The sequence below is a fragment of the Herpailurus yagouaroundi genome, unplaced genomic scaffold (assembly GCF_014898765.1).
Source record: "Herpailurus yagouaroundi ecotype Mexico unplaced genomic scaffold, PumYag 66177, whole genome shotgun sequence".
In the NCBI taxonomy this organism is placed as follows: domain Eukaryota; kingdom Metazoa; phylum Chordata; class Mammalia; order Carnivora; family Felidae; genus Herpailurus; species Herpailurus yagouaroundi.
In genome coordinates, this window is record NW_024419212.1 from 170,572 (window position 1) to 185,139 (window position 14,568).

Here is a 14,568-nt window from a genome sequence, read left to right on the forward strand (position 1 = left end):
TTTCCAGAAAAAAAAGAATAGTTTAAGAATTTCATCACCACTAAACCAGCCTTAGGAGAAACCTTAGAGCAAATTCTTTGAATAGAAATAAAAGGCTACAGTCAACAGTAACAAGACTATGAAAGGAAAAAAAAAATCAACAGATAAATGGTAACGCAATAAAAGTAGATTAATCACATATACAACCAGTGTGGAGTTTATGCACAAAAGCAGTAAATTCAATTGTATCTATAAAAAACATTCAAAGGTAGGAGCACCTGGGTGACTTAGTTAAGCATGCAACTCTTGATTTTCATTCAGATCATTATCCCAGGGTTGTAGGATTGAGCCCTGTGTTTGCTCCATACCAAGCATGGAGGTTGCTTGGAATACTACATCTCCTTCTGCCCTCCCATGCTCACACATGCACTTGCTATCTCTCTCAAAAAAAAAAAAAAAGAAATTAAAGGATTCACAGAATAAAAAGATATGTTATATATACAAGTGTGTGTGTATGTCTCTAAGGAGTAAAAATTTAACGCTTTTAGAATGGGTTCAAACCTTAGCCACCATGAACTTAATATAGACTACTATTAGAGAAGACTTGTATACAAACATAATAATAAACACAAATCAAGAACCAGTAATAGATATGAAAAGAAAAAAGAGAAAGGAATCCAAGTATATCAATAAAGAAGGTCATAAAACCACAAGGGAAGAAGACCAAGAGAAGAAAGGAACAGAGAAGGACTACAAAAAACAATTCTAAAAATGGCAAAATATACATACCTATCAATAATTGCTTTGAATGTAAATGGGTTAAATGCTTCAATAAAAAAATACAGAGAATGAATGGATAAAAAACAAGACCAATCTATATGTTGTCTAAAGGAGGCTCACTTCAGACCTAAAGACACACGTAGATCTAAAATAGAGTGATGGAGGAGTGCCTGGGTGACTCAGTCAGTTAAGTGTCTGACTTCAGGTTCAGGTCATGCTCTCACAGCTTGTGAATTTGAGCCCCACATCAGCGTCTGTGCTGACAGCTCAGAGCCTGGAGTCTGCTTTGGATTCTGTCTTTCTCTGTTCCTCCCCTGCTTGCTCTCTCTCTCCCTCTGTCTCTCAAAAATAAACAAACATTAAAAAATAATAAGGTGAAGTGATGAAAAAATACAATGCAAATGGAAGCAAAGAGAAATCTAGGGTAGCAATACTGTATCAGACAAAATGGACTTTAAGACAAAGCCTTTAAGAAAAGAGAGAGAAGATGGGAGCAGTGAAGTATATATGGAACTATTTGCAGATGTAAAGGAAGAAGTTAATATTCACACAATAAAAATAGAGGACTTTAGTAGCCCACTTTTCAATAGACAGATCCCAGATAGAAAATCAACAATGAAACAATGGCTTTGAATGGTGTATTGAACCAGATGGACCTAATAGATATATACAGAGAATTCCATCCAAAAACAACAGAACACACATTCTTTTCTAGTGTACAAGGAACAGTATCCATAACACATCACATGCTAGGCCACAACACATGTCTCAACAAATTCATTAAGTGTGAAATCATAAAACTATGGGCATAATTTATAACCACAATAGTGTGAAATGAGAAATCAATGAAACGAAATCAAAGGGAAAGATACAAGTCTTTGTGAGGGAGCTAAGATGGCAATGTAATAGGAGGACGCCAAGTTTGTCTGTAAAATACAACTAGATAACTATCAAATCATTCTGAATACCCAAGAAATGAATGACAGAACAAACTCTATAACTAGAGGGCGAGAAGAGGCCATATCAAGGATGGTGGTAACTGCAGAGACTTGCTTTGTTGTAGAAACAGATAACAGGTGCTGTGGAGGGATGGGAGCCATGGTTGCAGAGAATGAGAGACAGAGAGAGAGAGAGAGAGGGAGAGAGGGAGAGAGAGAGAAGCAGATAGGGGACCATACAGAGATATGCTTCCCCAAAGTCATTGTTTGGGAAAATGAGAGAGGCTGATTTTCATTAGTACTTGCAGCCAGAGGGCCTTGAATACTGGAATATTAAAAGGTCAGAGGACTTTGTTGGGATAGAGCTCTGAGGGCACTGCCATGCTCCTGGAGAGAAGGCAAGCAAATAACCCCGGGGCAGACAGCATGATGATGTGAGGAACACTTGGGGCACAAAAGGGGTAGCTTTATTACTCTTCTGACAGACATTCTGTTAGAGGGACAAAGAGAAAGGCAGGATCCATTTCCCTCCCTGGCTCTCAGCATGAATTCAGAGTCACCTGCTGACGGTAGACTGGACTTGATGTTGGCTGTCTTAGCAGGCTTATATCAGGTCCCATGTCCCTGAACTGTGGTGTGACTTCCCTTCTCAGTCAAACCTACGTCAGTCCCAGTGTGGTGAGATCCTCTCCCAATAAGACCAGTGTAAGCCCCTACCACAGCATGTCCCTAAAGCCTGGAGTTTAAAGAGTTAGGAGACTTGCCTGGGATAGAGCCTCATGTACACTGCCCTCCTCCTGGAGGGAAGACATGCAACGACCCAGACATGGATAACATGGAAACAGTGATCTGACAATACAGGGGAGAGATTATTCACTCTTCTCAGTGTGCTTCCCTGCAAACATCAGCCATGGAGGGACAAAGGAACTAGATGGTGCCATTTTGCTCCCCTTCTCTCAGCATAAACACATAGCCACCTGCAGTAAGAATCAGAGCATGTAGAATGGATGTATGAACCTGCTTCAGGTTCAACAACCCTGAACTCTGGTGGGACTACCCTTCTCGATGATGAAGCTTGCCTCAGTCCCAGTGCAGCAGGCCTCTTACTCAGAAGATCAGCAGAAATCCCTCCACACACCACATCTCCCAACCAGAGAGTCTTCAGGAATTCAGTCTTGTAGAAATAGTGTCAGGTCTCATCACAAGCATACCAGAGCACACCTAGTTAAAACTCTCACATCCTGGCCATGTACCAAACAGTTCCCACAGAAAGCAGCGAGAGCCTCAGAAGAAAAATGGCCTGAGGACAGAGCAGCCAAAACACAGAAATGGAGTGCACTCAGCTCATACCAGAACATTCCCTGAAGTGCAAGGCCCTGGACACTACATGACTGTTTATTCTTCATAAGGCCATTACTCTCAGGAGCAGGAAATAAAACATGATTTTCTAACACAAATAATAAGACAGAGACCTAGACAAAATGCCAAGATGAAGGATTAATTACACAAGAAACAACTAGAGTTTCTAGTTGTAACAGAGTTTAAGTGAAACAGATAGAAGTAACATTTCTGATGAAAATTTAAAGTCATATTCATAGACATACTCCCTGGGATTTAGGAAAGCACGGGACACATCACGGAGACCCTTAAAATAGAGACAAAAGAGTCAAACAATTATTCAAAAATGAAAAATGCAATAACTGAGATTGGCCCTGATGCTGGCTTGATGCAACAAGCATGAAGGTAGAAGAAGCAAAGGAACCAAGAAGTGATATATAAGATAAAAAAAAAAATATTAAAGCTGATCAGAAGAGAGAAAGAGGAATTATAGAACACAAGAACCGACTTAGGGAAGTCAGTGACTCAATCAAATGTAATAACATTCATATCATAGGAGTCCCAGAAGAAGAATAGAGAGAAAAGGAGCAGAAAACTTATTTGAGGAAATAACAGCTGAAAACTTCCCTAATCTGGGGAAGGAAACAGACATCAATATCCAAGGAGCATAGCACTCCCATCAAAATCAACAAAAGCAGGTAAACACCAAGACATATTATAATAATCTTTGCAAAATATAGTGTTAAAAATTTTTCTGAAAGCAGTTAGACAAAAGAAGTCTGTAATTTACAAAGGAAGACCCATAAGAAGAGCCATGACTTCTCAACAGAAACTTAGTAACCCCCAAGGAAGGGGCATGATATATCCATGTGATGAGCAGTAACAATCCACAGCAATCAATATTCTACCAGGAACGATGTAATTCAACAAAATGACAGATAAAGAGTTTCTCAGGCAAACAAAAACCAAATGAATTTCTGACCACTAAATCAGGCCTGCAAGTTTAGTATCTCAATATTAAATGGACTCTGAGTGGAAAGGAGAGACTAAACGTGACAAAGACGAGAAATAATCACAGGAATCTCCAGGGACAATAACAAAACAAGTAATAAAATGGCGGTAAATACATATGAATCAATAATTACTCTGAATGTAAATGGACTAAATGTTCCATTCAAAAGACATAGGGTGTTAGAATGGATTTAAAAACCAATATCAATCTATATGCTGCCTAAAAGAGACTCATTTTGTATCTAAAGACACCTGCAGATTGAAAACACGGAGATGGAAAAACATTTATCACAGAAATGCACATCAAAAGAAATCTGGATTGGGGCGCCTGGGTGGCGCAGTCGGTTAAGCATCCGACTTCAGCCAGGTCACAATCTCGCGGTCCGGGAGTTCGAGCCCCGCGTTGGGCTCTGGGCTGATGGCTCAGAGCCTGGAGCCTGCTTCCGATTCTGTGTCTCCCTCTCTCTCTGCCCCTCTCCCGTTCATGCTCTGTCTCTCTCTGTCCCAAAAAATAAATAAACGTTGAAAAAAAAATTTTTTTTAATAAAAAAAAAAGAAATCTGGATTAGCAATACTTATATCAGACAAATTAGATTTTTAAAAATGTTTTTATGTTATTTTTGAAAGAGAAAGAGAGGCAGAGTGTGAGTGGGGGAGGGGCAGAGAGAGGGGGAGACACAGAATCTGAAACAGGTTCTGTTGTGCCCAGAATTTTCGATCCCCAAAGACCACCAGGGAGCTGAGTCCGATGCAAAAGCAAAGAGCCTTTATTCGAGCTAGCTCGAGTTCAATCCCCTACCTACACAGACACAGCGGTGAGATGCCAGAGAGAGCCAGCGAATTTCCAAAATATAAAGGTTTTATAGGGGTCTAGGGGCAGTTCGTGAGGTAATGGCTGTGGCTTCAGCCGATTGGCTGGGGAAGGGTCGGAGTCCCGTTGTGCAGGTCGCCGGGTTGAAAGGGTGAGCGGGAGGTTACTCAAGGGGTGGAGGCGTGGTCTGAGGTTTCTGTGATTTTCCCGGAAAGGGGCCATGTCGGGGACATAGTCACTCAAGGTGGAGGACACAGAACAAGATGGAGTCGACTGGCATAGGTCCGCTCTTTCATTCCCACCTTGTCATGTAGCTTGCAGACCCAATCATGGGACCGGCTGCATTTCTATTTTGTCCTCTTCTGTTGTTGCATGCACACGACTCCTGAAACAGAATGCTATGGGCACCAGTGACAGTCACAACAAAGTTTATTACAATGAGAGGCAAGGCCAACCAATCGGGACCAACATTCTTGATAAGAGTGCAGCCCCGAACAGCTGGGGTACAAAGTTCTTATAGCCGATCACATCGTTTTATCATCACGTGGGAACAGAAGAAAGAAACATTTTCCAGATGAGTTAGAAACAGTTGCCAGATGAGTTAGGAACAGTTGCCTAATGAACTGTTTATTTTAGACTTTCTGACTCTAAATTGCAACCAGTGCATCTCCTTGACCCTGCCTCTGATGCTCTTTTCTTTGAACTTTTGTTCACCTTAATTGGTGAAGCCTAATTTACAAGAGTATGAGGGGTAGTTTACAAGAGCAAAGCAAGGCTGTTATCTCTTAACCTTCAGTGTCAACAGAAAGCTGTTATTTTTCAAGCTAAGTGTTAGCCCTACACTACAATTTAACCCTTACACTGTTATTAGGTGCTCACAGTGAGCACGGAGGACCATTAGTTGGACGGCCCCCACGCGGTGCCTGACAAACCGGACTAGTCTGTTGATGATTCAGGGTCCGAGGATTACTAGTAGGAGCAGGATGGGGAGGGGTCCGGCAAGGGCCGAGATGAGGGTGGTTAACCAGGGAGACCAGTTGAACAAAGACTCGTACCAGGACTGAGATTGTTCTCTCTCTAGCTTTTGTTTCTGCAGCCCTTCCCTTATGAGGGCCATAGATTCTTTTACGACCCCCGAGTGATCAACATAGAAGCAACATTCTTCCCCTAGGGCTGCACATAGTACTCCTTGCTGCAGGAATAATAAATTTAATCCTCTTCTGTTTTGGAGTGCTACTTCTGATAAGGAAGTAAGGGATTCCTGTAAATGAGAAATTGATTTTTCAATCTTTGTATGTCTAAGTCAATGGCTGCCCTTAAGGTTCCGTAGTTTTTGTCCCGGATGACGAGTGAGGATATTCCAGTCCCCACTCCCACTAATCCCAATCCCAAGAGCACAGCCAGAGTTAGGGTTGTAATAGTCTCTCTTTACTTTGGGGGTTAGCAGAGCCTAACCTGTTAAGTATTTCTCCCCCTGAATGGTACACTAACTTGGGGATCAACTGCACGACTATGCAGAAGCTTTCCTTCAAGGAGTTAAGGACCTGGGAGTGGACGCAGGGAGTAAGGCTGCTGGAACAGGCCCACCATACATTTTTAGGGGGAAGTAGATACACTGTCTCCCTGGGGACTGTTAGGGTTTCACCACAGAGATGTGACTGCCCAGGGGGCACGTGGCCTATACAAGTGCCTTGCCCTGTTACCGCCTGGAGGGTTAGTCTTGCAGTAGCCTGCTGCCATCTGCAGGAGCTAGAGTTGGAGGCTGTTGTATAATTGCCCCATAATATGGGGGCCGGATATCTAGATAGAGCCAACAGGACTTGGTCAGGTCGGGCCTAGAAGTGTTTAGTACCTGGTATGCTCCCACAACCATGCTCCACAGGAGGTCTGCATCAGATAGTAAGTTGTGACCCGGAGCAGGGGATGCGGGTGACACTCTGGTAGGGACAGGGGATGTGGAGGGCCGTGTGGCTGGGGCCTGGGTGCTTCTGGGCGTGGCCGTCCGGGCGGAGGCAGGTCGGGGAACTAGCACTTGGTTGGGTCCTACCCTTGTGGGGGACTGCTGGGTAAGGGGAGTCGCTTGCATTCAGAGGGTAAATAACGCTCCCTTGTCCTTGGCTCCCAGCCTAACCCGGTCGTATATCCTGAGTACCCAGGTTTTTCCATTCTCCCATCCTGTTGTTTCTTTACCTTGGCTTGTAAAGGATATAACTATGGGATTACTGTGCCCCCAGACATATGGTGGTCGGGGGCCACTGGGCCGCTTTACCACTATGAGATCTCCAGTGCGTGGTGGGGTCCACCAGATGTTCCCCATCGAAACACATGACCAGGAGGTGCAAAAGTAGTTAGCTGCATTCCTGCATGTGCTCGAGCGAGAGTGGCCAGGGCAGACATAGAAATAAAGGTTCTGCGCATGGAATCCGGGGGCGTATGGTGACAAGGGGAACAGAGTTTGGAGGTTTACGCAAAGTTCTGGGAACCAAGTGTCCCTGGGGTGGCTCTGGGATGTCTGATTAAGTATTGTCCCCGAGCTGGTGTCTATGATCTTTCAGGTGATGTTTTGGGGGGCGTGGGGACTCCCGGCAGCATGAGCAATGACAAGCAGAGTTAACAGAGTTACCAATATTAGGTGGGTCGAATGCGCTGTAGCTTGAGCTTGAGTGGGTTGTGTTGGTCCCGATTGACGGCCCATCGCGTGATGAAGTCCTTCCGGATCAAGGAGGGGTCCGCTGGCCGAACGTGGGTGTGATGGACCCAGGTCGCGATGCCGTCTACTCTGAGAGCAGTGGGGGTTGTCAGCACCACGATGTAGGGTCCCTTCCAGCGCGGCTCGAGGATCTCTCGGTGGTGTCTCTTGACATAGACCCAGTCTCCCGGCCTGTGCTGATGAGGTGTCGGGGTCGGGCCAGCCTCGTAGATGGCACAGAGGCGCGGCCAAATGTCCTTGTGCGCCCTCTGGAGCCCTCTCAAGGAAAGAAAAGGTTCTTGATCTTTAAACTCAGCAAGAAGTTCAGCTCGAAGGTTGGGAATAATAGCGGGTGGCCTGCCAAACATCATCTCGTAGGGAGAAAAAACCCAAGGTGTAAGGAGTGTTCCTAACCCGGTAAAGGGCATACGGTAGGAGAGTCACCCAGTCCCCTCCAGTCTCCATGGTTAATTTGGTAAGGGTCTCTTTTAGGGTTCTATTCATTCTTTCTACCTGTCCTGAGCTCTGGGGTCTATAAGCACAATGCAATTTCCACTTTGCCCCCACCGCCTTGGCTACTGCCTGCATTACCTGCGAGGTAAAAGCTGGTCCATTGTCTGATCCTACCATGGCAGGAAAACCATACCTGGGTAAGATGTCTTCTAGTAGCTTCTTAGCCACCGTCTGAGCCATTTCATGCTTGGTTGGGTATGCCTCCACCCAGCCAGAGAAGGTGTCTGTAAATACTAAAAGATATTTATAACCATACTTTCCCGGTTTGACTTCACTGAAGTCAACTTCCCATTGGGCTCCTGGTCTGGTGCCTCTGAGCCTGGTTCCTTTTTTATTTGATGTGGCTCTCGCATTGGTGAGTTGGCAGGTCTTGCAGGCAGATACAACTTGCTCTATTTTGGTGTCCTGTTGGTGAATCTTGATTCCTGAACTCTAATATTGAGACTCCAAACCAGTCTGGCAGTACGAGCTCCTTGTTAGGTGTATACCACCATCCCTTTATCTCCTGGGCCATGGGGAGTTTCTTGATCCACTGTAACTCCTCCTGGGAGTATTTGGGCTGGTCTGGTAAAACTGGGTCTCCCGGGTCCGGTAGTTGTATGGTCATGGTGGGGACTGAAGTAAGGGCGACTGCCTTGGCTGCCTGGTCAGCCTTTCAATTACCTCTAGCTACTGGGTTATCAGCTTTTTGGTGCCCTTGGCAGTGGATAATGGCTAGTTTGGCAGGAAGCCATAAGGCCGTAAGCAGGTTAAGTATCTCCTGCTTATTTTTTATAGTCCGTCCTTCTGCCATCAGTAACCCCCTCTCCTGATAAATTGCTCCATGAATATGAGCTGTGGCAAACGCATAACGGCTGTCTGTGTAGATGTTAAGCCGTTTTCCAGCTCCCAGCATCAGCGCCTTGGTGAGGGCTATGAGCTCTGCTCGCTGAGCTGACGTTCCGGAGGGTAGAGCCTCCGCCCATACGGTGTCCGTTTCGGTGACCACCGCTGCACCCGCACACCTGTGTCCGTCTCGCACAAAGCTGCTGCCATCAGTGAACCAAGTAGCCTCGGCATCGGGGAGGGGCTGGTCGGTCAGGTCCGTCTGGAATCCATGTACTTGTTCCAGGATTCCCGCACAGTCACGTAGTGGAGCACCTAGGTCAGGGTCGGGCAGCACGGTTGCAGGATTGAGGGCTGCACTGGGGTGGAACCGCACTCATGGAGGGTTGAGTAGGAGGCTCTGGTAATGAGTCACACATGTGTTGCTCATCCATCTATCAGGAGGCTGTTTCAGGACCCCTTCAATGGCGTGTGGGATCATGATCCAGATCTCCTGTCCTAGGGTCAGTTTGTCTGCATCCTTGACTAGGAGTGCTGTCGCTGCAATAATTCTTAGGCATGGCGGCCAGCCGGCAGCCACTGGGTCTAGTTTCTTAGACAGGTAAGCCACTGGGCGGTTCCAGGGGCCTAAGGCTTGATTTAGAACCCCTTTTGCTATGACATATCGGACAAAGGGCTAGTATCCAAAATCTATAAAGAGCTCACCAAACTCCACACCCGAAAAGCAAAGAACCCAGTGAAGAAATGGGCAGAAAACATGAATAGACACTTCTCTAAAGAAGACATCTGATGGCCAACAGGCACATGAAAAGATGTTCAGCGTCGCTCCTTATCAGGGAAATACAAATCAAAACCACACTCAGATATCACCTCACACCAGTCAGAGTGGCCAAAATGAACAAATCAGGAGACTATAGATGCTGGAGAGGATGTGGAGAAACGGGAACTCTCTTGCACTGTTGGTGGGAATGCAAATTGGTGCAGCCGCTCTGGAAAGCAGTGTGGAGGTTCCTCAGAAAATTAAAAATAGACCTACCCTATGACCCAGCAATAGCACTGCTAGGAATTTATCCAAGGGACACAGGAGTACTGATGCATAGGGGCACTTGTACCCCAATGTTCATAGCAGCACTCTCAACAATAGCCAAATTATGGCAAGAGCCTAAATGTCCATCAACTGATGAATGGATAAAGAAATTGTGGTTTATATACACAATGGAATACTACGTGGCAATGAGAAAAAATGAAATATGGCCTTTTGTAGCAACGTGGATGGAACTGGAGAGTGTGATGCTAAGTGAAATAAGCCATACAGAGAAAGACAGATACCATATGGTTTCACTCTTATGTGGATCCTGAGAAACTTAACAGGAACCCATGGGGGAGGGGAAGGAAAAAAAAAAAAAAGAGGTTAGAGTGGGAGAGAGCCAAAGCATAAGAGACTGTTGAGAACTGAGAGCAAACTGAGGGTTGATGGGGGGTGGGAGGGAGGAGAGGGTGGGTGATGGGTATTGAGGAGGGCACCTTTTGGGATGAGCACTGGGTGTTGTATGGAAACCAATTTGACAATAAATTTCATATATAAATAAAAAAAGTAGTTATTATAATTATATTAGTTTATTTTAGAGAGAGAGAATGAGTTTGCAAGAGAGATGGACAGGGGACACAGAGAGAATCTGCTATTATTTATTTATTTATTTATTTATTTATTTATTTATTTATTTATTTGCTATTTTTAATTTTTTTAATGTTTATTTTTGAGTGTGAGAGACAGAGTGGGAGCAGGGGAGGGGCACAGAGAGAGGGAAGCACAGAATCTGAAGCAGGCTACAGGCTGTCAGCACAGAGTCTGACGTGGGGCTCGAACCCATGAACTGAGAGATCTTGACCTGAGCCGAAGTCGGACGCTTAACTGACTAAGACACTCAGGTTCCCCAAGAGAGAATCTTAAGCAGGGTCCACATTAAGCACAGAACCCAATGTGGGGTTTGATTCCATGAGCCTAGGATCATGACCACAGTTGAAATGTAGACTACTCAACTGACTGAGTCACCCAGGTACCCCAAACAGAGCCTCTTCTAATGGGACCCAAACCCAGATTTGTGAAAAACAAACATACCTCAGGGACCCTATGCCCAACTCAGAAGACCTATGGAATACCTCACAGCATCCCACCAGGTTCAGGTGTCATTCCTAGACACTATCCCCAGGCCTCCAGGCTTGTGTAGGGGCTCTAAGCAGCTCAGAATGACCTCAGGGAACTCATACCTGCTTAAGGGCAATCAAAACCCAATTCATAAACCGACTCACTTCAAACACTCCATACATCATACGTGGGGGACCAACACACCACAGGAGTTTAAAACCCAACTCAGGGTAATACAGGGGACCCACAATTCACCTAATGAAAATAGACCATCCTCAGGGACCCTGAGTTAGTCAAGATAAACAGACTCAATCCAGGGAACAAAAACAAGTGTCTTTGAGAACCCTAACTCCATTCTAGAGTTCCTATATTAAATTCACATATGTCCAGATATCAGCTCAAAAGGTCCAGACCTACTCCAGGAATCTGAGACCTAATCATGTGATACAGACTCTCTACAAATATCTCTCAATGTCACTCTGAAAGGATCTAAATTTAGCTCCCACAGGACCTGTACACAAGTCATGAGACCCAGATCACCACATGGACATGAATGACAGAATACATATCCACAAGAAATATTTAAAAATACCCAAAACATATCATAGCTGCCTCAAACAATAATGGCCAACACTAACTGACTTCAGACTAGAAACAGGCTACCAAAGACAACATAGTAAACATTCCCAAAACACCGCAAGTTACACTCAAAGCCACCTCTGGAGACCTAGACCCAGGACTGGAAAGAAGACTTAGTTTGGATATCCCATATCCACCTTGGAGATAGCAGATCCACATAAATGAACACAGATCACTTCAGGTTACATGAGATGAGCACTGGAGATACTACACCCACATCAGAGAAACCGAGTACAATTAAGGATTGTCCCAGACCTATCTTGGGAAACACAGACCCAATTCTAGGTCCTGGGCCTAGTGTATAGGACAAAGACTCAGCTTATGTACCTCATAAACATCCAGGGATTCAGACTCACAGGCAGATCCAAACCTACATTAAAAGACCAAACTCACTTTAAGTCCTGTTAGTAGTAGGAGAAGGGCCAATGTGGCAGAGAAGTAGGGGGATCCAAAGTTCCCTTGTCTCTCAAACAAAGCAGTTTTGAGGCTAAAGGACTTTGAGCTCCATTACTCCTGATGGAAAAGGGACAGAGATGTTTCCAGGGACCCACCATGACAACCTGATGGGCCATAGGTACGTGACTGCAAACAGGGAGAGATAAAAGAAACAGAGAGAAGGGGATCCCCTTCTGCCGAGAGACAAAGGGAAGAGAAAGAGAGGCTGGGGAAACATAGGACTATATATGGACAAGATACAGACAATGGACAATGATGGAGAAAGATCCAGTCTCTTACTGCAGGGCTTTATCCAGACTGGGGCCATTTGCTTTTTAGGAGCACCTGGGAAGACGGGAGCCAGAACTGGGTTCAGTAACCAGTTCAGAGGCACAGAGGAGAAAGTGATCCCCTTCCTGGAGTGCTGTGGGAAGAAGCAACGGCACTTCCCCGAAACTGGGTGGACAGAGTGGGAAGCTTAAAAACATCAGTGTTTAAGTCCCAGCTGAATGCCAAGGAGGCACAGTGTCAGTGGGATGGGACAAACCACTAGAGCAGCACTGAGAGGCAGCAGGGTGGTTCTTTCCCTGCTCTGGCAGCACGGAGCAGGAATCTTTAAGACATCGGGGTTTTAATCCAGGCCAACCACCAGGGAAGCATGGGAGTTGGTGGAATGGGACAAGTTGCTTCATTTGCACCTGAGGCACAGTGAGGATGGCTTGAACAGAGTGGTTTAGGACACCTGGTCCATGGAGAAAGAATGGGCTGTGGCCATTTTTCTCCCCATCACCAACAAGGTTGGGGCTTCAGGGAACAGACAGCAGGTCTACAGTGGAGGCAGGACTGTATACTCCAAACCACCCTCATCTCTGCCTGGTAACTGTGTATCTACAAGACCAGTTAAGACCAGTGCTATTGCATTGCTTGCTTTAATTTAGCTCTCAGACAATTCTTATTATGTAGATATATTTTCCTTCCTTTTCTCTTTCTATCTCTTCCCTCCTCTAGTCTGGTTACTCTGTTGTTGGTTTGTTTAAGCAGACTTATTTATTTATTCATTCATTCATTCATTCATTCATTCATTCATTCATTCATTTATTTATTTATTTTTATTTTTTTAAGCAGACATATTTAATCTATTCTCTTAATACACGTTCTATTCCTCTTTCTTTATTTTCCTTTCTCTCTCTCTGGATTAAGCTGTATAGTTTCTCTGTCTGGTCAATTTTATCTTCTTGTCTTTTTCTCTCACTCTGAATTAAACCACATAGTTTTTCTCTGTCTGGTCAATTTTCTTTCTTTTATTTTTCCCTACCTCCTTCTTTATTTTATTTATATCTCTGGATTAAGCCAGATAGTTTCTCTGTCTGGTAAATTTTTGTTTTCCTTTATTTTCCCCCACACCTTTAATTTCTCTTTTTGTATGGGATAAGACCTCTTCCATGTGCACAGCCTCCACTCTATTGTTTGCTTGTACTGTTTTTTTTTGTTGCTGTTGTTCTTTTTTGTTTTTTGTGTCTTTGAGGGCTTTCATGTTTTTGGTTTCTGATTGTATTTTGTTTCTTTGTTTTCCTTTCCAGGGCTACTTCAAGGAACAAATCAAAGCACACCTGGTGGAGGGTCCAAAACATCAGTACAAGTAGGTAAATAAAGTAATCAAAGTCACAACAACAGACAGCAAGTAACACTCTTCAAAAAATGCCTCCTGATGGGCCAGGCCCTGGACAGTGTATGACCCCCCCCCCTTTCATATAGCTGTACTTGCAGGTAAAAATCACATAAAAAGCTGTTAAAACTCATAAGGGACACAAACCTAGCCAAAATGATGAAACGGAAGAATTCCCCTCAAAAGAAATTCCAGGAAGAAGTGACAGCTAAAGAATTGATCAAAATGAATACAAACAGTATAAACAGTATAAACAAGAATTCAGAATAATAGTCATAAGATTAATCACTGAGCTTGAAAAAAAAGCATAGAAGACAATAGAGAATCTATTGCTGCAGAGATCAAAGAACTAAAAAATAGTCATATAAACTTTAAAAGGCTGTAAATGAAGTGGAAAATAAGCAAGAGACAGTGACAGCGAGAAGTGAAGAGGCAGAGGGGAGGTTAGGTGAAATAGAAGATAAAACTATGGACAAAGATGAAACTGAGTAAAAGATAAAAAAAAATATATTATGGGCCACAAGGGGAGAATTAGAAAACTAAGTAATTTAATGAGATGGAACAATATCCATATCATAGGAGTTTCAGAAGAAGACTAGAGAGAGAAAGGGGCAGAAGGTGTACTTGAACAAACCATAGCTGAGAACTTCCACAGTCTGGGGAAGGAAACAGACATTGAAATCCAAGAGGCACAGAGAACTCCCTTCAGACATAACTTGAATCGATCTTCTCTATGACGTATCATAGCGAAACTGGCAAAATAGAAGGATAAAGAGAAAATTCTGAAAGCAGCTAGGG